Genomic DNA, 7,020 nt, shown 5'->3' with positions numbered 1-7,020 from the left:
GCATCACTCAGCTTCCAGCCCCATCAAGTGAGAACTTCTCAGACCAATATCTGTGGCTTGTGATTGACAAATCTGAGCTGTCAATTCAGTGAGGTAGCAAAGGATCCTTGCAGCCAAGATTGGGGTCCTTCAGCAGTCTGGACATCTGTGCTGGTCCAAAGAGTGCTGCAAAACCTTCTTCCTTCAGCAGGGATGTGGCACAGTGCCACAAGATGGGTTTGGGTGGGCTGCTGCTGGGGGTTACTCCCGTGCACAACCCCAGGCTGCTCTCACCTTCTTGCTGTCGTCTTGAGGTTGGGGCTCTGTGCCTGGAGCCTGTTGGTGTCAGCCCAGGTGTTGTGGACACTTGTGCAACTGCTGGTGTAAGTCAAGGAGCTCACAGCTTCAGGGACTTGCTTACTACACGTTTTTTTTTTTCTGGTTTTACTCTTCTTTCTTCCTTGATCTCTGTGCCAACAGAACTGGCAAAAACAAAGACCCTTGGCAGCCTCCTTGATCCTCTTGACTTGAAAGTGCCACTGGCATGTAGTGTTGCCTGACCCTCTTAAATGTCCCTGAGTAAACCTGCCTGCTTGGGCAGCCAAGCACCTGCAGCTCTGGGCGTGCTGGAAACATGCTGCCCATGGGCATGCAATTCTGCCCAGCTCTGGCCATCTGGAGCCTCACAGGGTCCATGTCCAACAGTGAGAGGGTGATCCAGACCTCATCTGTGTGCCAGGTTGCACCGAGGGGTTGGTGCAAAGCTGAGCTGTACGTGTATAGGGGGTACCCTGGGGTAGGACATGGCTGGGCGTGGGCAGGTGTTTGCTGTGGGGGCCCCTTGTGCCCTCCCTGCTTTATCCCTGAAAAAGACATCAAAGCCACAGGTTGACTCCTTCTCTTCAGGCTCCAGCATCAGGCAGAAAGGTTTATGCTAAAGCTTTCCTAGCATGGCTGCTCCCACTTTCCTTTGCTTTGTAGCTGGCAGGTAGCTTCCCACTTTGGGCTTGGGCAGCACCTCTGAGTTTTGCTGGCAGAAATGAGCTGCCAAAACTGGAATGTCAGTACAGCTGGAGCAGCTAAACCCATTCACTATTCTGGCTTGTTGTTTGGGGGAGTTGATTCGGGTTAGTAAGAACCTTTGTAACTGCACATCAAGGGGCTGTACTGGCAGCCCCAGGTATGTGGCAGCAAAGGTCCTGTCTCCTGTGGTGGTGCAAGTGTGCACCCCAGCCTAAAAGCTAGCCACAGAGTTTGTAGATAGGAGAACCAACCATATGACATCTTCCTCCTTGTCTCTGGATTTGGCTGTTTGTATTGTAGCTGCAAGGAGCAGCAGAAATCATGGGCCTGTGGTATGTCAGCAAAAGTGATCCTCAGGACTGTGTGTGTCTTCGTGTGTATGTAAAGTAAATAAAAATTAGCTTGGAAACAAGCCTCAATTCAGTTGTCTCCAAACACCTGGAAATTTTGGATCCAGCCTCGAATCTCTGTCCCAAACAAATTTTTTTTTTCCTCTTCTAGAAGCAGCATTCTTCCAAAACCAGCCACTAGAGTGAAGCAAGCACTCTGTGCTTTGATAACAATTGCAACAGTATTTTAACTGCATCTCTCTTTTTCTTGTCATTCCGTTTCAGTAAATTGATATGTGCCAGCCTTTTTTCCAGACATAAAAAAAATCAACAACTTCCTATTTCAAATAGAGCAGACAAAGAAGAAAAGGATTGAGAGGAAGTAATGTCTCCTTGTTGATTTGAGTTTTCCCTGGCTTGTGGAGGGTTAATGGTTTTTTAATGTATTTTGATTCTGAAGTGGGCTAATGAAGCAATCTGCTCTGAGCAGGACCTGGCTGAGACAGCCTGTCCTCTCCCTGGGGTATGGCTGAGAGCTTAATTGGCTCAATAAATACTTGATGGAGATGTTATCAAAAGCCAAGACGCTTTGTTAAAAATCAAGGGGCTTTTGGGACAATTTTTTTTGTTTTTAATCACGTTTCTTTCTTCCCCTTTTCTGAGCCCCTTGACACTGCAGGGAGATTGAACTGGAGAAAAGCAAAAACCAGCAGTTTGGTTAATTCACTGGGAGGAGAAGCCATGGGAGTTGGAGCCCCGTGCATTTACATGATTTCTTTTTGCAGCAGGTGTATATTGGAGGAAATGGCACATAGAGCTGCCCAGAGCCCCAAATCCCAACACTGAGATGTGGTTTCATGCCTACAGGTAGTAGAGCATGATCTGTTTTTCCTCCTCTCTGCCCCACAGTCCTGCATACTCACTTTTTGCAGGGCTTCTGCCAGCTCCACATCTCTACCTATGTCAAGTAGGTAGAAAAATCTCACCCTACAATATCAAAGCACTGATAAGTCTAATCAAGGCACCTTGGCTGCAAATGCCACCAGTGTGAGCTCCTTGCAGCTTGATTTGTTTCTTCTTTTGGTGCAACTGCCCTCAGTGGAGCTGTGCCTGGAAGGTGTGGGGCTGGCAGACACTCTGTCCAAGGGAAAGGCACTTGGCCTCAGGGCTGCTGCCTCACTGGTCAAACACTTCATTACCGTGTGCTCAGGCAGGGGTACAGGACGTATTGTTCATCACAGATACAACTGTAAATGTTTTATAGGGCAGCCGGAGAGGAACATTTCCAGTAAGGCAAGAAAGATAGTTTACTTTTTGAGTGTGTCTTTGGCCAGAAGTTTAAAAGGTCTCAGGATACTTTGTCTTCTTTGATTCATGGAGGGCTTTTTTTTTTCTTTCCTGTTTCCTTCCTCTGTGAAGGGTTTACTGATGGTCTGGAGAAGTGTGGGTTTGCTCTGAAGGTGTTTGAGCTGAGTGTGTCAGCAACCAGCTGCATGTGTTTCTGCTGGTGGCTGCAGAAGATGGACCTGGACTCAAGTAGCAGGTGCTAAAAGCCCAACCTGGGGGCAGAAACCCTCCATTTGTGTTTTCCCATTGTTCACACTGCACTCTGCAGCTGTTTCTTTGGCTTTCCAAGCTTTGCTCAGAAAAGTTTTACCTTCAAAGCATTGAACTGTTGCTCCTTCCGAGCCCTTGAGTTAAGGATATTCTTGTGGTTTGAGGCCCAATTCTGGGAGCCATTTGGGAAACAAGTGCTGCGAAGGGTGGGATGGTCTGGTGATGTAAGTACCAGCCTTTCTTGATTTCATAAGTCAGATACTTGAATGTCTTGTGCATTTCCAGATGTTGCTTTTGCTTCAATCCTTTTCAATACCTTGGTCTCGTGGGTCTTATTTGGGCTTCTGGTTATTCATGCTGTGTTAACTGACCACAGGGAAATGGAGGCTTCTGCTGGGGTTGAAAGCAGTAGATGTTGTGCTGGACCTGCTACTGTCATGTACAGCTCATGTATTTATAAAGCTGTTTGTATTTATAAGCTAGAGCAGACTAGTAGAGGAATTCTTGTCTTTGTCTTCTTCCTAGTGTGAGCTGCAGTTTGTGTTGGTCTAAATCCTTAACATCCCCAGGTTTGGGGGAATCACAAACCTCTTGCTTCAGATTTTAACTACAATCAGCATGTTTAACTCAACTCTTCCTCAGTTGAGGTGAACTTAGCAGTTCTTATCCTAACCTTGATGGACAAGAAAAGCAGAGGTTCTAGCAGCTGCCTGGAGGTTAGGATAGTACTGTGTCTTTTTGTCCATTTCTGGTCCATCTTTACTTCCTAGACTAAGCAAATCCAACCAGTCCAGCCTTTACTTTATGAGCTGAGCTCTCTGCAGGTGAACCCCCTGAGTAGTCCACTTCAGTGAGAGCATCCAGCTCCCAGGAGCCAGGTAAAACCAGTCAAGACACAGAGTTTTGCTGGTTTCTGACCCCTCATCTGTCTTTACCATAGCCTGCTCCATCTTAGCAGCCCTTGTTCCTTCTAGGTGCCAGAGGAGGGCTGAGGTATGTACCCTCCAGGCCTTGTTTCTCATTCCAGGTCCTTTCTGCCTTTTCTATCTTCATGTGCCCCTTGAGCTGACCTTGGCGTTCCAGCTTAAGCCAGGGCATTAAATCAGCTCTTTTTTAGCAGCCATTTCATTCCTCCATCAGCAGCTATTTCAAAGAGAGGACCCTTACAACATGGGCAAGTTATGCACCTCCAGACTAACGTCCAGAACTTTGTAGCCTTTGCAGTCTGTCTCTTTTCATTGGGTGTTATCAAAGCATAAGAACGTCTGAGCCCAGGAGGTCATTTTCTATCTATTTATGGTTTCAGCTGATGTGTAAGGAGATGGATCAGTGATGGGTTTGTTTTTCTTTCTTTCTTATTAAGGCTATTTCTTCGTGAAATAGCAGAATGGAAATAGTAACTCATCAGCCATCCAAAAAAAGGAAGGATAGTTCTATTTGTGTTTCTTGTCGGATTAATTTCTACCTGGGAGAAGGCATCTGTGTGCTTTTGGTGTGGTACAGGGATCTCAAATGCTCAGTCCTTTAATAGGACAAAAACAAGCATCTGGGATCTGCTGGCGAAGGGCAGCTTTGGACCAGCACATACTTGGAGTTCTTGTGTGAGAAGTGAGAGCTGTTGGTCCTGATCCTGGTGCAGCAAGTCTGCCCAATCAAAAGGTCAATTTGCCATGAATGATGATCTTAAAGGTTCCTTCCAACCTTAACCATTCTATGATCTATCAAAAGCTGGAGTTTACTCAGTTAGGGTTTTTCAGTAAAGCTTGGTGTGACCTTCCATGACTTGCAACTACGTTTGAGAGCTGGGGAGTTGCTTTGCTCCTCACCAGAACTGTTGCTCATCCATGTCCCCTGATGCAGCAGCATCCCCCAAAGAGAGTGTTGGTGGGGACTTCAACAGGTGCAGGTTGAGAGTAGGGAGGAAAATGCAGGTTACTCTGTTTTGGTGTTTTCTTTCAGAGTATCTGAGGGCATCAGCTGCTCTCTCAAGGAGGATGCTGAGCCAGAGGAACCAGTCTTGACAATTCCTCTCTTCCCAGTGCTTTTGGAAAAAGTCCCCACGCTGATAGACTGGCAACATCAAACCCAGAGCACAGTGACTTTAGTTTTCCTTCCATTTGCACCCAGCTGTGGTTCCACTTTCTTCTTTCTTATTCCCTTTCCTTTTTATTTCCTTCCTTTTTGTGTGCTCTTAAGTTTGGGTGTCTCTTCACCCTTTCTTAGCAGTGAGTGTGCTGCTGTCTGAGCACCACATGATGTGGCAAGTTGGTTTCCTCTGGAGAGCTTGCATGGAGGTGTAGGTGGGACAACACCAATGGAGCTGGCCTCAAATCCTACCTCTTTGCTTCCCCAAGAGGAAGGCAGTGAGCTGCCAGAGTAAGTGGAAAAAAATAGAATCCATCAACTGTGGTTTGCTATTGTGGGAACTAAGACCTGTAATCACTTGCAGAATCACAGTGCATGCACTTGTGATCAGGTTGATAGGTGGTACTTCTAGGTCATTGCCAGGTTCTGGAGGCTTTATGGGAATAAAGGAGCCAGGAATGGCAGGTTGTTTGTGTGGGGCCTCTCAGCATTTGTCAGTTCTCAGCCCGCTCTTGAGCTGTCTGGAAACATGTCCTGTCTTCTTTAAGTTCAGCTTTCACTCTACCCACTATTTGTTTGAATTTTTTGCTATTTTAGGAACATTCCTAAGAAAAAGAAATCTTGTTCTTTGCTTTCTGCAGCCTTTTAAAGGATGGTGACTTGCTGAGATCAATTTCAAGTCAACATTCAGTCCGATCTCCCTAGATGCAGGGTTGTACTGTTTGCAGCTCTGTCCCCAAGTCTCAGAACTTCTGTTGCTTGTTAAATGTTTTCTCAATTAGGAAAGAAGGTTGTATAAGAAAACATGTTAATGAAAAACCATGTTAATCAAAGCTCTTGCCCCCAGAGGAGCCACAGTTTTAACACTTTAATTTGGTCAGGGATGGCTGGAGGGTTTAACGTGATCCAGGGTGTTAAACTACTGATGGCTGGAGATAAGAACCCTTTTGAGCAATTGTATTTCAAACAAAGCCTTTTCCGAGGCACGACTGTGCTGTGACATTTTGTCCTTCCTGAGAGGTAGAAGCTACTTTGGATCTCTGGCTTTATATTGTAGCAACATCAGTGCTCAGGGTCCTTGGTGAGGCTCAGTGTAAGGGCTGGGTCTCCCCATTTCCAGTTGGTGGGATCACCAGGAGCATTGCCCATGGTCCTGTAAGACCTTTCCCTGAGCCATAACAGGCCTTACTGCTGCAACAAAGCCTATTTTTAGGTTTTTAATGCTCTTTCTTTACAGCTGGTCTTTCCTAGGTGTGCAAGACCTGCAGCTAGGCACCTTGTTTTGTCCTGAAGAAGGGACCATCATGTTGTTGCCCAGGCTCCTGCTGATGGCTTCCAGCTGTTCCTTACCCCCTGGCTACCTTGGGGTGTTCCTATTCCCAACTCTCCACTTGCCTTGTCCTGGTTGTGTGTGGAAAGACAGCCCTTGGCCCGAGTGCCTTGCCTGGGAAGAATGCAGACAGTCTGGCAGAGCGCAGGTTAAATAAAGTTTGCCTTGGCAGGGCCCAAGCTCTTGGATGTGCTGGGAGCTGCCGGGGCGTAGTGGTGATGGAATTGCAAGCACGAATGCCAGCTGCCAAGAGGAACGGGTCTCCTGGCCCTGCCTGTGGACTCTTCTCCTCGGGGACTCTTGAAGGACTGGCAAAATCACAAGGCTTCTCCCAGCCCCATCCCTGGGCTGACGCTCCACTCCTTCCTCAGGAGCCTCCTGCTGATGAAGATGGTGGCAGCAGGTCGTCACCATCAGTGCTGCACTGCCAAGACCTGGTCTTGCTAAGTTGATGGGGATCCTCCTGTTGACGTTGGTGGCACTGGGGCTTTGTCTACTGGCCTCTCCTTATTTTAGGGGGAAAGATTTTCAGGCAGTGGCTGGTTTTGACTGACAGCTGTGGCTTTTGCTGTCACACAGGGAAGTGATTTTTGTCTGGGCAAGAAGGTCTGCATGATTGATTTAGAAACTTCCCCTGGCCAGCACTTGGGTGGTGTGGACACATCTCTCCCGTGCAGGCTGCAAATTCCTCTGAGCCCTCTGTGCATCAGCATTCCT

At 47.3% G+C, this 7,020-nt stretch overlaps 1 protein-coding gene across 1 annotated transcript in view; it reads left to right on the top strand.

Annotated features, from left to right (window-relative positions):
* Positions 1-7,020, top strand: part of SNX19 (sorting nexin 19) — a gene marked incomplete at its 5' end in the record, with an annotated part of 21,418 nt that overhangs the window by 11,121 nt on the left and 3,277 nt on the right. The gene's annotated exons all lie outside the window — the stretch shown is intronic.

This window comes from Chaetura pelagica, unplaced genomic scaffold, assembly GCF_000747805.2.
Source record: "Chaetura pelagica isolate M959 unplaced genomic scaffold, ChaPel_1.0 scaffold38, whole genome shotgun sequence".
In the NCBI taxonomy this organism is placed as follows: domain Eukaryota; kingdom Metazoa; phylum Chordata; class Aves; order Apodiformes; family Apodidae; genus Chaetura; species Chaetura pelagica.
Note: the sequence above shows the minus strand (reverse complement) of the source record. Positions and strands in the feature narration are given on the sequence as shown.